The sequence below is a fragment of the Lutjanus erythropterus genome, chromosome 3 (genome assembly GCF_056507025.1).
Source record: "Lutjanus erythropterus isolate fLutEry1 chromosome 3, fLutEry1.hap2, whole genome shotgun sequence".
Lineage (NCBI taxonomy): Eukaryota > Metazoa > Chordata > Actinopteri > Lutjaniformes > Lutjanidae > Lutjanus > Lutjanus erythropterus.
This window is the reverse complement of record NC_139319.1, coordinates 25,160,015-25,176,027: the sequence shown is the minus strand read 5'-3', so window position 1 is coordinate 25,176,027 and position 16,013 is coordinate 25,160,015. Positions and strand designations below refer to the sequence as shown.

The 16,013-nt window shown below is 38.4% G+C and overlaps 1 protein-coding gene across 1 annotated transcript in view; it reads right to left on the bottom strand.

Moving 5' to 3' along the window:
* The window catches only part of palm3 (paralemmin 3), a 47,753-nt gene extending 34,760 nt beyond the window's left edge, over positions 1-12,993 (bottom strand). Inside the window, exon 1 of the mRNA XM_084715578.1 lies at positions 12,557-12,993. The gene's annotated coding sequence lies outside the window, so the exon portion shown is untranslated. The remainder of the gene's footprint in view (positions 1-12,556) is intronic.
* Between the last annotated feature and the right edge of the window lie 3,020 nt (positions 12,994-16,013).

The following is a 16,013-nucleotide window of genomic DNA, read 5'->3' as shown; positions in this document are numbered from 1 at the left end:
AGCTCTCAACAGATATTATTTACTGTAGAATGTCTTACATTGAAATAACTTTGAAATGTCGATTTTGTATATATCCACAGTGCAAAGTTGTCCAGTCACTTTGTAAACGTCCAGTCAGTCAATGTCATGTTTGAGTTTCCACCGTCTTCATTATCACTGTGGACAAACTGAACTCCATCCCATCATTACAGAAATTAGAGATGACATACTAGTCATCTATCAACCAGCAGCTGTTCACCATCTCTGAGATCACAGTTGTGAATGTGATGAAGGATGAATTCACATCAAAATGACTTTCAAAACATTTATAAGAAAATGTCTCAGAGGAATATTGATTTAAGAGACATGATCAAAAACTCTGTCATAGTAGCATAATAAAACATCATTGCAATAATGTTGCTTCACATCTGTGATTAGCTCAATGTCAGTGTCTCGTCCTGAGGCAGCAAACGCAGACTGTTGTGCCATATAATATTTTATTTAAGTAAAGCATCTTGCGTACCAAGCTTGAAGCTGTGGAATAAAATCATGAATGCTGTCCCCTCTGATTAATATCTTATAAAAGGATTTGATCTCTTCACGTTCACAGAGTTTTTTATTAACATCCTTGGTACGCAATTGGAATGTAACTCATCATTCTCAGGTTTCCCCTCTTGTTCTGCTCTGGGCTGTCTTTCATTTCTTTCTCACTTACATCTGCACTCATCCACTTCTGTTGCCCATGCTCTCTTCAGTATAACTTTTAAAAGGTTGTTTCTTTGTTATTTTTGTAACAACCCTGACTTTAAACTTGCTGACTTTCTGCTGATTTCAAGTCTTAATGGAATCTTTACACATCGGGAGCTTTTAAAGCTGAGGCTGTTTTGTTGATTTTTTTATTTTTTTTTTTGGTTTGTTTTGTTTTTGGCGTCATTGGGCAAAAGTTCCATAATAACCTTCAAGCATAATGTAATAGAAGAAAACTAGACTTCTGCTCCTCCGTTTGGCTCAGTTTTCAGGCTTTAGAAAATCTAGCCCATGACGGAAGACTTTGGCCGATCACAGGTCGGAAAGAGAGTTGATTGTTAAGTCTCATTTACGCAATGTTGGTATTTCTCAACCTGAGAATGAGACTCCACAATCAACTATCTTTCTCTAGAACTCGTTAGTGGACCTTTACACTAAATCATTTCCAGCAGCAAAGCGTTTGCATGCTGTCTATTGCACAGAGAGGAGTTCTTCAGTCCCATATTATCAATTCACACCCAGCTACATTAGGTTCAAATATAAAGGTTCTTAAAAATGTTGCTGAAGGAACAGTATATAAGATCAAGTGTCATCTAGCTGTGAACTTGCAGATTGCAAACCCGTTGTCTCCTTCTCTCTCCCCTTATGAGTGAATAGGAAAACCTACAGGTGCCATGAAATAAAATGTGAAATGTAAAGTCCCAGTACTTCAGTACACATTCAATAGTATTAATAGTATCAAAGCTATAAAAAGATCTCAGTGCTTGTTCAAGTATCTCACTTCAGTTCAGTGACTTTTCTGTATAGTACTGTGTGCAGGTTAGTTTTTTTTTTTAAGAAATACTATTTTGTGTGCCTAGAACTTTTTTTCTTTTTGTTTTCATGCAAAAAGAAGTACAGAGTATCATTTTTATGCTAGTATTGTCCAGAGCCAGTGTTTGGTTTGTCCGCTGTGGGATACTGTAGTAATGTGACGGTGCCATATGACAGATACCACGATAGAGAACCCGTATCCTCTGTAAATATAAACAGCTCATTTTAAGGTAACAAAAACACAACTATTCTTATTTTCAGGGGCTTATACACTAAGGGAAACTACTTACTGGTGAATATTGTATTCCATTTCTACTATATTCTGGTAATGTCCAAAAATCTTACACATTGGACCTTTAAAATTATGTCTGACAGTAATGCCAACCTTTCACCAATTATGTACACAGAAAAGGTCTGTTCATAATACACTCCCTGTTGTAATATGTACAAAGGACAGTGGAGACACTTAGATAAACAGTAACTAACTGTGTCAGATGGACAACTTAGTAACTGATCTTCCATGAAAGTCTTAAACATTGCTGAAGTGTCTGGGATGTTAAAAGTGAACATCTGACATTAGTTCACTAATATTCATTTTTCACTGGTTTACAAAACCATTTGTACCAGGGTTAAAGGTCTTAGCTGGTTCCCAGGACTCAACACTGTGGGGTTTCAACAAGTCGGTCACACCTCCACCACGGCTTATCCAGGGTCAACAGACTGGTACAGAGGAATGCTTCCTCTCTCTACGGCAACACAATGGTTTCTTCAGGTCTTAATAGTCAACATACAAAGGTCATAAGCTCAAAGTACACTCTCTTGACCTGGGCAGGCAAATAATGTGATGTCCTCCACCAACTGGAGCATCACAAAGGCATTTTACTAATCACAGATACAGAATGAGGCTGACTGCAAGGCTAATCTTCTTATGTAGGACTATCTAAAATTCTCCCAAAAAATAAAACAAAATAAGAGTGGGACTGCAAACCATTCAAAATAACAGTAGGCGTGATGCACGTTTGTTAATCTTCAATGCTGATTGACCCAGGCAAAGAAGAAAAGTCTGGGATAGGATAAAAGGATACAACAGTGACCCACTGTGATAGCATTACACATCTAAAGCTCCTTTTACACTGAACCAAAAACCCACTTACATCTGGCTTTTTTTCCTTAGAGGGACAATCGGTATTCAATTCCAGTTCAAATGACTCTGCAGTAGTCACGGGTATTTATCGGCTCCAACTATCAGCAGTGATGTGAAACATCATACCCAGGTGGACATGCTTATTTTAGCCCCTTTCTGGTGGAGACAATGAATGCTTGTCTCCTAAGTCTGAAATTCCAACTGGTGCTTTTTCATACACATGTGCTGCTTGACAGGACTCTTTCTGACTCTGTTCATCAGCCCAGCACAGCAGTTTCCACCTGCTTGACAGTCTGCTTTTACTGATCTACTGCTCCTCTTTAATTGAGCGTCTGAATGGGAGATAAACACATTTCCTATACATTCTTCACAACAAAACTGTGAATCAGCAAAATCAGGAAATGTTGGGTTTTCATCTGCAGTAATTTAATACAACTCCCATACAGCTGAAAATGACCATGAAAGAGTAAAATAAAGCAGATACCTGAAAGTACAAAGAGCAACATAGAAGTGAAACTAAACCTCAATCCACAGAGATTCAGTTAGAAGCTAGAAAAGTACTGACAGATGCACACAGTCACAGGTCTTTCTGTCTTCTGCAGACTCGAGCAGAGTCTCAGCTCATGTAACGGAAAAAGGGTCAATCATCTACTTTAAGAGAGGTTAGCTGAGATTAAAAAACCTGCATATATGTGCTAATTTTAATGTAGAAACGGCATATAGTCATGCAAATTAGGGTTGGGCAACTGGGCAAATATATTGCTTATTGGTGAAGAGCTGAATCCATCACCTGTTATCTTTTTAAGCAATTTTTGGGGGGATATTTGTTATTTGATTGTTGGAACAATGAAAAGACTTAACAGATGGTTTCGGTGAGTTTTACATGCATTTCTGTTGAGTTTGAATTAAGTGTGTTAACTGCCAATTAAGCTCATCTTGGCCTGGTCAAAGGGAGAAGCTTGAATCTAGAAGGTGTACAGTTGATGTGTGAATGTTTCATTTCTTGAGACTTTGTGAGTTTAGTTTGTTTATTGGATGTAGTGAATGTGAGCAGCGTATGCAACATAGTCAATTCACCACTCGCACGCATCTCCCAGCTGAAACGCGGAGGAAGGGAGGAGGTGGGTGAACAGTCACAGGCCACTGGGCTGACAATGGCCAGTTAGAAAATTTCTGAATTAAAAAAAGAGGGTTGCACTCGGAGGTAATATGCTTTCATGAGCTTTTATTTCACACGCAAAATGTTTTCAGCCATCTGGCCTTCATCAGTGTGTGCACAGTCTTCAGTCACTGATTAAATGATCAGGTGAGGGCAACTGTTGATCATTGAGAGTCATGTGGGCTGCATGACGTTGGTCAGTATTAAGTGGCTAAACCATACTTGGACTACTGCTCATCTCTAGGTGCTGCCTTCGCAGTGTGATTGAAAAATTAATGAATTAGATGGTCATAATTGAGAGAACAGCAACCTGTGCAGACAGAGTTACAGTGTTAAACGGTATAAGAGTTGGAACTTGTTTAACTGAATGCCAGACAAAAGACATGCCTGTAAGGAGCAAAAGAAGCAAACACATTCCAAACCTTCATGATGAAAAGGACATTTACGCTGTATGTGCTGTGTGCATTTCTGCCTGTACTGAGAACAAAACCACAGCTATCAGAAAACACACAAACAAAAACATGCTTGCTAAATCAGTTCATTTCAGTGTGGGATGTAGATCTATCATTGGCAATTTGAGCATCTCAGCAACAGGTGAGTTTCTTCCAAATTAGTTGTGAATTGGCAGCAACGAGACAGTTTTTCTAATTTGCCATTTAATTGACTAGACAGCATCACACATTAGCTGCAGCTTTGGAAGGAGGTGTAACATTAGACAGCTTGCTGGCATCGCTAAATTGTGACAACACCTCCATCTTCTCCTCTCTGCCACCACAAAGATACACACACCAAAATGTGGGCCTACTGCTACCATTCATTAACAGTTTGCTGTGTTAAATCAAATGAATGCATGTAAACTAAAGCATACCTAATTTCTGACGTGTGTTCATGGTTTGCTAGTGTTTAAAATACACACCCACGCATCATTCTGATAATTGTTTCCTACAGTGTACATCAGTGGGATTCTCCTCTATGGCTAACCAGATATCGTAACCTCGCAACCACAGCCAACCATGTGTATTTGTTTTTGTGTTTGACGTCCTGAGGTTGTATTATTTATGTTTCTTTCTTTGTTTCATTTGCACATACTGTAAATAGGAACACAAACCACTGTAGCATGTGAACGTCCATCAGAAAAGCCAGACTAAACTATATGCTTTTTCTCTAACAATTGCTTTTTATAGTACATTGGATGTACACTCAATTGCCAGGTTATTAGTTGTGCCCAACACAAAAGTCCTGCAATAATTTCTACCTTCATGAAAGTTAGAACTTTCAGTTTTTGTTGAAACTTTATGGCAGAGTCGTGCACATGTACAGTTTTGCAAACCCAAACCTGCCCACATCTCCAAAGCCTAAGTCAAATATGGACCCACCCAGACCCGTTCATAAAGGTCCAGAAACATGTAATTAAACACATGCAATCAGTTACTTATTTGTGTTCTTGGAAAAGTATCTGTCAATTGGCACAGCACCTGGGCTCCTGCAGCTGTTGAAGTGTATCTTCAGCTAGTGATGTGTCATCTATCATCTGTCGTCTATCATGTTGCTGAACAAACTGTAAAACAAAAGGAAAACTGAACCTCTGTGTGTGAGGATGCTGTACCTTATAGTACGCAGAGCACTTTGATGACTGATGGTGTATATCTGTACGTACTGTCGATTTTTGGGGTTGATGTTGTTGGTTCTGCTGTAATTTGTTGTTCGTTTTTGTAAGTGTTTGTTGTATAAGCTGTTGTATGATGCTGCTGTTGCTGATTTCTGATGACTGCTGTGAGGCACACCACAAATTTCCAAAAGGACAAATAATAAATCTATCAATCTTATAACAAATATATCAATCTATCAAACAGTCATCTTTTTTGCTAATTTTTTACAAGCAGCAAAGCCCCTAATAACATTACTCTCATGGCCTCAGTTGACATAAAATTTTCCCTAAGTATCCAACCTCCATGATGTATTGTCTATTATTAGATGGGATGTGTCATTAGTTGTTTGTGTTGAAGAGTATCACAATAAAAAAAAAAAAAAGAAAACATGGCAGCTGTAGGCTTGATATCATTCGCTCAATATTATTATTAGCTTGGCAGGTACCTGTGGGCACCTGAATCAGTGAGCGACTCTGCTTTATGGACATTTTGGAGGTTGTAGTTTGTGGCGCTGTATTGCATTGTACTGGCAGGTGTTTCTCTTATTTTATTTAATTTATTTTAATTATAATAACAGATAATAATAATAACAGAAACTTCTCTCTGTAAAACGCAATGGGTGGGACTTGTTGCAAGACTATGTAATAGACTGCTTAAGTTTTAGCTAGGTGTACTTAAGAAACTGGCAACTACATGCATAATATAAAAATAGAGTAAATATGAGTATTCCTCCAACCTACTCATATTCCCACATGCAGAAGTGCAGGTAACAGCTTTCTTAATGGTGAATGTAATCTTAGACTAGACTTGAAAAGGAAATTCATGAAAAAGACGGCAAAGTCTGGCAAGCTAAAATATCCTGTCAGAGGCAGCTCCGGTCTTTCTTTGTTATCTCCTCAGACCATTACCTTCAGCACCACAACACATTACTTAACTGTCTAATCCTTGTCTGCTTGATTAAAACATTGTTGCTGGTGTCAAAAGGAGGGCATGTGTACAACAGACATAAAGTAAACTGATGACGGTAAATGTTTTTCTATCCTCCTCCTCCTCTCACTGAGTGTCAGAGAGTTTCTGAGCCTTTTCAGTCAACAGATTATAGCAAATAAAAGAAAAACCACAGACACACAAGCAGAATGATTTAAGGTGTGCATCTGAAAACTGGCTTGTGTGCCGAAACAAGACACAAAGACACCAGAAAAAAAAAAGGCAAACAAAAGGACGAGTTGCTGTAATTCAGGCTATAGTCCTCACTTGAATGCTTGGGCGTGACCGGTATCTCAGGTATGTTTGGACTGACATGGTGACATAATACAGAAACGTGCTGCAGGCAAGGTGAGCTCACTGGGGAGCAGTTCAGCACACGTCTCAATTTCAATATTTGTCAATATTGAAATAAACCCATTGCTCATTACGCTAACACAGACTGCAATAGTTAGATAATAATAGCAGACTAACCTTCTTAAAGGGGCACAACACCCATTTTGCACATGAATATCAGCATCATCATCGTGAGCCTTATGCAGTGGCGTTGGACAATATGTTAAAATTTTCCAACCAGCTACCATTAACCCAACAAATGGCAATTGCTTAAATACTTGCTGGTAGTCTCAGGTAGTGTGCAAGACAAGTGGTGAGTTCTGCATGTTTCACAATCTCTTAGCTTTTTCAGTCTTAATAAATAAACTAAACTCAAATATCAAAAAAGACAATATTCTTACACCTACCCAATCACCTTCTGTATTAAAGCTAGTCTCTTAGACTAACCTAGCCAAACCTTGTTAACTCATCGAAAACACACATTCAAACTTGACACAAACAAAATAGCTGAGCAATGGCTCTCAGTCACTCTTCGGAGGTTAACCGTTAAAGAGACCGTTAAATAAATAAAATGACAAAAATACCCCAACAGTCCATCCCTACTACATAGTTAGATAAAACAGTTCTGTGGTTCTGTAAAAGCTTTCTAAAAACGTGGAAACCCCTATGATGTCATAGTGATAGAATCAGGGTTATCTTGACTTGGGCAAAAAGACTATAGACTTTTAACTGACTTTGTAAACAAAAAAAAAAGGGTGTGGAATTTGAAAGATGCGGGAATTTACCAGGTTGGAATTGTTTAATGAAAGAGGCTCTCCAGCTGAATTGTGGAAACTGTTGTATGCAGCACTTTTGAAGCTTCACCTACTGAAAGTTTCAGACATTTCAGCCTCTACTGCATTTTGAGCTCTTCAAATGTCTCATAATTTTACAAAAGTGAAATACTAATTTGTGTAGCACTTAAAAGAAGAAACTGCAGTATAAATAGGATCTCCTAATAACACTAACCAGAACAACTGCCTAATAGTTCAATTTTAGCTGCATCATTAAACAGTTTGTTGCATACTGTATGTATGGAACCATCGTGACTGGAGTTTTTCTATAAAAGCAGACTGTCAGAGTTTTTAATCAATTCCATCATTTCGATAATAAGATTTCTCTACCACTAGAAGAAAAAAGTACATTCTGTGTGGCCAGTATCTTTGTGATCTGTTTCCAGGTGAACCATTTTTGTTTACCTGGAGTCTAATCTTGTGTGCAGCCATAATAATAACAGCCTGAAGCACAGTGTGTTTGTACAGTCTGCACAAAGACAGTTAGAGCGGTGCCAACATGACATAAAGAGAGGGACCTTAAGGTAGAGCAATGACACTCTGACATTATAACGTAATGTTAAAGGGGAATCATTCATCAGGCTTTGCCTCATAACCCATGTAAACAGCTTAGCTGAAATATGGAAATGTACTAACAGTCACATTAGAGTGTGGTTCTGATGACAATGCCACACTTTGTAAGAGGAAAAGAGATGTCTAATATCCAGTATCACTTCAGCTGAGGATGGACAGACAGGCGGCCAGACACACAGACAGATATGCTGGGGGCGATGAGGCAGTGAGGAATTTCCCTCCTGCTGAAAACTCATCCATCACCCAGTTTGCCAAGCAAAGAAGTGGTGGATTTCATCACTCCCAGCTACTCTTTTGTCTCCTCCCCTTTATCTTTCTGTTTTTTAATCTCCCTCCACTTTGTCAGAGTCTGACTCTCTCCTGCTCTCTTCAACACGATTTGAAAAGATAAAACTCTTGCTGATTGGTGGTGCTGACGACCACACAGTTTCTCCTGCCCTTTTATCTGTCTTTTACAGCTATCTCGCCCACTCTACCCGTCTCCCTTCCTCTTTGTGCATTTGGGTAGATTTTTGCAGATTCATATCAAAACCAAACTGCTTTGCAAGTGACTAGCACATCGACCTGGGCTCTGTGCAATATTTTGTATGCACCAAAGAAATAAACTTTTCAGCTGCAGACAGCAACAAACAGAACAAATCATTTATTCACTGATATACACCAACAACAATGTATCTGCAGTGAGCTCACAGGCTCCAGTTTTGATGATGCCTCAAATACTTCCATACTAAAGTCAAAGACTGAATTTAGAAATAGATGTTTCAGTATTGACAACATGCTATGAGACTAGATTAGAGCAGCATGATATGGTAAAAAAAAAATCTTTGCAACTGCAGTTTGATTCACAATTGGTGGGAATTATTATTTTTGCATCACAATTTGTATTTTCACTGAAAAAAGCAATTAAAATCACAGTGACACAGGATCTCTACCAAACAAACATCTTTTCTTACATCTGGAGAACGAGATTTGTAAGCCAGGGCATCTCTGCAACACTACTTTATTGTAATGCTGATTTTTAATCATCGTGTCGATTAAATGTTGTAACCTCACAAGTCAGCGCCAGAACCACTAGTCCGTTCAACTAATTATTAATATTTTATTGATGTCTAACCCCAGTCAACTGTTACATCTGAAATGTTACAAAGCCTCCCTCTACTTGTCGAGGCTGCAGCCCCAGCAGGAGGGCATTAATGCCTGGATGTAAAACATGTATTTGATATTGAAAAAGAAATAAGGCTGTATGTGGGCTGTGTCAGAATAACTTGGCAAATAACTACTCAGCTGGAGCAATGTGTAACCACATTCAGCACAGGCATATAGACACCAACCTGCAGGGAGAGCAGGCAGCTGCTGCTAGCTCTGCTTATGTTCATACACACTCTGCAAACCAGTATGACATCATACGTGTGATGTGATGTTTCCTTACTTTCACACTAGTCTAAATGTAAAGTTCTGTTTAACTGTTTAATTACCTGATAGGAACATCCCTAATTATGATATGCTATAAGTGCTGTCTTTTCATGTTTTTAAAAGTAAAGTGATGTAATTTTCTGAATTTACCAGACTGTTCTAGCTGTACTATTATTTTCCTTTAACTACTTCGCCATTATATCCACATTACTGATGATTATTCATCAAAAATCTCATTGTGTTAATATTATTGGAGAGCACCAACTGTCACCCCAAGAATACTGTTGCAGTATTATGATGTTTGATTTTGTCCATATCACCCAGCTCTGTGTTGAATAGTTTAAAGCTAAAAGACTGGGGCAGGCAGATCTGCTGTCTGACTAATCACAGAAGACAGCAGATCTGAGCTGTATGAGTAATTAAGACCAAAAAGTGTCAACATACAAGAATACAAAACAAGCACAGTCAACACTCAATGGAGCCAAACATCTGAAAATGTGTCAAACCTCATGTAAAATATATCATTCCTCTTCAGTAGCAACAAAACCAGTAACATAGACATTGAATTTATGTGTCAAAACGAGTTCCTGCAAAACTGACAAGATCACTAATATACTTTACACCATGTCAGACATGGCTTTTTTCAAATTTTTTTAATTTTATACATCACTAGACTGGGTGTTTTAGAAGAGCAGGGCTTGTCTGAGAGTGACAGCAGCTGAAGTTTATCTCATAATCATCCCAGGACAGTGATTGTCCTTTTTACTGTGTCATAAAACAGCAGTGCTGAGCTGTAATCATCTCGCTTCTTTGTCTGCTGTGACATTTATATTTCCATGTATCCTGTGCAGAGGTCCTTAATGTGCAACTTCTCTTTGAAAAGTTAAGTAACAAGTATGCTTGTTAACAAACCCTCAAGAAGCTAACTCTTTTGCTGAGAGTCAAATTAAGACAGAGGTTAGCAACACCCCTTGGATACGGCCTCAAGGCCCTCAGTTCATCAGCCTGACAGAAGAACAGCCATGTCAGGAGCCCCTGCTGCGATCTCTGCTAGTGAATCAGTATGCTCAGCTGCATGCTAAGCAGCGTTTGTTTGCTGGGTTGTGGGGCAGAAATAGGCTTTTTTTTTTTAAATGAAGCTATAGCATAGATTAGAGCTGCATAATTAAGCAAAATATTATTGGAATCGCAATATGACCAAGTCCAATATCCAAATTACAGAAGTTGCATTTTTTTTTCATAAAGGTAGAATGTGTAACACAATAGCATTATAAAGAAATACTGTAGTGCTACAGAGATGCCCTGGCCTACAATTCCTGTTCTCCAGATGAAAATTATTATTCTTTATACAGAGTACAGAATATTTACACAAACACAGTTTTTTGCAATGATCCCTCAAAAGCATAACACTTGACAGAGATATGTTATAGAAGCAGGACGTTTTACAGTTTATCAATAAACTTTATTGTTCAAAATAATATCAGGGCACTGAAACCATAAAGTTTGTTCTGTTTAAAAAAAAATCACATGTGCACTTATTGGACAACATACATGCCAATACTGATAAAGACCAATACAGCTGTGATGGGCTGTGATTAATATATCAGCTGGACTCTGGTTCTTACATAGTGTGCAGCCGTAGCAGAGATCTAGTACAGTTGTGGTTAAAAGTAATGACAGAGCTGTGTGTTTAAGTAGATAAGTCATACATAATGTGGTTAATCTGATATAGAGATCTTGGTTGCATGCGTGTGTTTTTTGAATGCATGGAAAGTGTGAAGGGCCTGTGGGGTGTGTATGTTGGTAGTTAGATGCAGCTGCAACAGCAGCTAGGAAAGTGTCAGATGATACGCCCATTATCTCAACCACTGTATAATAAACTGATGTAAATGCCCTGCAGACTTGAGGCTTTTTGACGTAATTACTCATAAAACTTGCTCTACACAGAAAAAAACAATGCTTTGTGGGAAAAACATCTAGTCTTTACAGGGCTGTGTATTGGCAAGAATCTGATGATACGATACGTATCATGATACAGGAGTTACGATTTGATGCAATTAAGCAAGGTGATATATTGCTATTTTTAAAATCTAATTTCAGGAAATTGTCATAGTATAAAGAACAAGCCCCCATATTCTTAAAATCTGAGTTTACATTTTTATGCAGCACTGCTATCTGACAATCGGGGGTTTAAGCACGACTCAAAATGAACCACTGACACAAACCTTTGCACCTATTGTGATTCCGAGAATCTATAATGTCACGAACATAATGACACAATACTCATCCTGGTGTGTATGTGTGTGTATGTTGGTAGTTAGATACAGCTGCAACAGAAGCTGGGAAAAGTGTCAAAAGATAGCCTCACTATCTGAACCACTGCATCATAAACTGTTATAAAATGCCCTGCAGACTTGAGGCTTCTGGACTTAATTACTCATAAAAGTTGCTCTACAAGCCTTGCAGAAAAGCAGCTAGTCTTACACTTTTGATAGACACATGGGCTACTGTGCACACATCATGGCATATCTCTTGAGATAATGACAATAACTATGATAAGGTTGTTACTGTAAACTCACAGCTGTTTACACTTTAAAGTCCTGTCTTTATCCAAGCGCTAAATGCTTTTTTATAACGTCGGTTGAGGGTTTAAAAAGCTAAAGAGGGGTATAAAACATCACAGTAATATTTGAACGTCCAAATCGTATTTCAAAAGCGTTTTTTATAATCAATAATTGACTGTTTGGTTTGCAATGCTTAACAGAGGTCAGACAAGTCAACAGCTGCTGGGGCTGTCCAGCTCTGGCTGGGCTCACTTCCACCTCCTGGCCCAGTTTCAAAAGGTGTCAACCGACCACGTACACCAGCTTGTATTAAAATTAATCCAGAAAAAATGTTGGCAGAAATGAAATAAAAACACACGTACCTGTTTAAACTTGGCCACTTGATGTCTTAAGTCCACCAAACTGAAGAAGGAAACGAAACCAAGCAGAAAACGTAGAGATACCGCACACGCGAAAAAAAATTAATAATACGAGAGAGAAGTCCCCCCTTTTCAGAGCCAATGTAGGATAAAATACGACACAAACTTGTTCCCGGTGTAGCTGAACACCTGAACGCCTCTCTGCCTGCGATGAGCTGGCTCACCAAACGCGACGCTCGTCACATGAACACCGGGGCGCTCGTCGTCACGTTCATCAAACTTTTACGGAACTGTAAAAGTTTGTTTCACCGAGAAAGTCGCGGCATCGGTGAAAAAAAACGAGGTGAAGCCGCCCAGGAAAGCTGCTCTCACCGCCTCCCTTCGTGCCCAAACCGATATCTGAGGAGGACTTCGAGTCGGTGTGTCTGCGTCTGTCCGGTGGTTACCTGACTCCAGTCATTACGGTGAGGCCAGCCCTCCACACAGCAGCAGCAGCAGCAGCAGCAGCCTCATGTTTCCTGTTGTCGTCGCTACGAATGACTGCAGAGCAGATAAACAGCTTTTCTACAAGGCAACAGGTTGAAATGTTTTTCGCTTTCATTTAACGACCAATATGACTTGCCATCTGGTGAGAAAACAGTCATTTAGAGAGAAACTTTAAAGTCATTGTAATGTTTACTTTTCTACGTAGCTCCTCCAAAGATCAAACTCGGCATGTTTGCATTTGGAAAAACTTTATTTTTAATTGCTAGACAATATTTAGTGCATGTTTGTGTGCGACCATAAAGCAACTTAAAAGCAACAGTTATGCCTTAAATAAAAAACATATTTTCCTACTTGTAGTAGGGCTGCATCATAAAAAGTCGTGATTTAAATTTATACATCTATGCGTTCTTGTTTATAAATTCACTCTGTCCTATAATAAACCACATCCTAACATCCCAGCTGCCAGACCACACAGACCTCAATAACAAACAGTACACAGTCACCAGTCTAATTTGTTTATGTTTAGCATCATTCCAGTTATTAAAGGGAAGGTTCACCCCCAAAATAGAAAAAAATATTTTTTATATCTCCTGCCTGCAGTGCTATTTATTCATCTAGATTTTTTCGGTGTGAGCTGCAGAGTTTTGGAGATGTTGGCTGTAAAGCTCTCTGCCCTCTCTACAATATAATGGAACTAAATGGCACAAGTCCTCTGTTGCTACAAGCAAAAGGAAAAAAAGGAAAAAATTCAACACAAGTATATCTTTCCAAATTCCATGACCTGGTTACTCAAGATAATTCACAGACCTTGTGAGCAGTTTTAATGGAGGAACTAGTTTCTTTTCTATTATAAAGAAAGTATTTCAAGAAGATTCTACTGCAGAAAGAAGGTACTACTCACAATAAGGTCTGTGGATTATTTTGAGCAACCAGGTTATGATTTTTGGAAAGATGGACTGGTTTAGCATTTTTCAAATGTATTTTTTGTGTGTGTGCACAGAGCAACACGGGACTTGTACCACTGTGTGCCATTATATCTGAGAGAAGGCAGATATAATAGTACTGCCAGTACCTGCAAAACTCTTCAACATACACCAAAACAGGCCAGAGGAAAAAAATATGTATTTTTGATTCTGTGGTGAGTTTTCCTTTGAAGTTGATCACTTTGATTAAGTGTTCTAAAGAGAAGAAAGATCCTCAAGACATATTTTTTTTACAAGTTTAACTCCAGCACTTTGATATATGGTATGTCATCTTTTTAAAGTCCTGTGTAGACAGCAAGAGTATCAGACACGTTTTTTAACTCAAGGATCTAAGAGTGCAATAAATGATTTTGTTGAAAATATAAGAGCATGAGAGAATCGTGATCTCAATTCTTAGGGACAAAACTTCTGTGAGTAGATGCACACTTCCCTTCTGTGCTGTGAAACTCTTGACGGTGAAATGATATATTTTTTTAGTCTAGTATCTAATATATAGTTTAATTGCTCTCTGAAGTATTTAACCTGAATCTACCTTTAAATACACAGAAAAGTGACCCCAAAAAGTACTGTTTTATTAGAAATGTAAGACTGTGGTTTTACACCCTTTTCATGTTAAACTGAAAGATGTGGAATGAAAATGAGGTGAAGGATTTTCCACTTTAAGAGCACCCTTTTTATTCAGAGAAACATTTCACATCACATGTAATAGTTTTCTGGTTTGACTTGTATTCATGAGTTAAAGAACAGTAGGTCCCATTCAAATTACCATTTTGCACAGGTGCCTCTTTTCATCAGAATCACTTCTGATAACATGACATGGCCTTGAGCACCTGCAAGAACCAGACCACGTGGTGAGTCTGATACTTTAGATGGATTTTAAAGGAACATGTCACCCCAAAATGTATGTGTAGTGTTCTTTATCCATCTCGACTATTTTGGTGTGAGTTGCCGAGCTTTGCTGAGATATCAGGTACAGAGATGTCTGCCTTCTCTTGATAATAATGGAACTAGATGGCACTCACAGCTTGTGGTGCTCAAAGTGCCAATCAATTGCATTTGAAAAACTCAAAAGCAGTGTCTCTTTCCAAACTACACCTGCCAGCCGTTTCACCGTGCTAACATCTTCTTGTTCATAAGTAGATGCATGCTTCCCTCTATGCTGTAATACCCTTGACCGGTGTAGTACTGAAATGAAAAAAGTTACTGCAGTACATGAAACTGCTCATAACAATGTCTGTGGATTATTTTTGATTAACTGGGTCAGATGGTCAGATGGCGCAGCACTTGTTACTGCTGTTTTGTTTTTAAAATATGTGAAACTGTAGAAGGGCATATGCAAAACAGACAGCATCCACCTCTTGTGGATTTATTAGAATATTAGAATTCTAAAGCAACAATTTCCACCATTTTCATGTTAAAAGGGCAGGATGTGGAATGAAAGTGGGCTGATAGGATTTTACACTTTTAAGGCACACTTTTTTTTTTAGAGAAATGTTTTACATTACACTTAGTCATTTTTTTTTAACCCGTATTCTGGTTTGACTTTTTTCATGAGATAGTACAGTGGTCCCCATGCAAATTACCCTTTTGCACAGGTCCCTCATTTCATCAGTATCACTTCTGATCACATGACATGGCCAGGAAACAGATGTAGTGAGACTGATTGCTTTAGATGAATTTTAAAGGGACAGTTCACCCTAGAAACAAAAATAGATCATTTTACCTGTAGTGGTATTTATTCATCTAGATTGTTTTGGTATGAGTTGTAGATTTTTTTTTATATCAGCCATAGAGATGTTTTCATTCTCTCAAATATAATGGCAATTGGCTTGTGGAGCTCAAAGCACCAAAAATACAGTTGAAAAACTTGACAACAATGTCTCTTTTCAGAAATTATGACTCAGTTATTCAAGACAATCCAAAGACCTTTTTGTGAGCAGTTTCACGTAGGAACTATTTTATACCAAACTACACCCGCCAGCTGTATCACT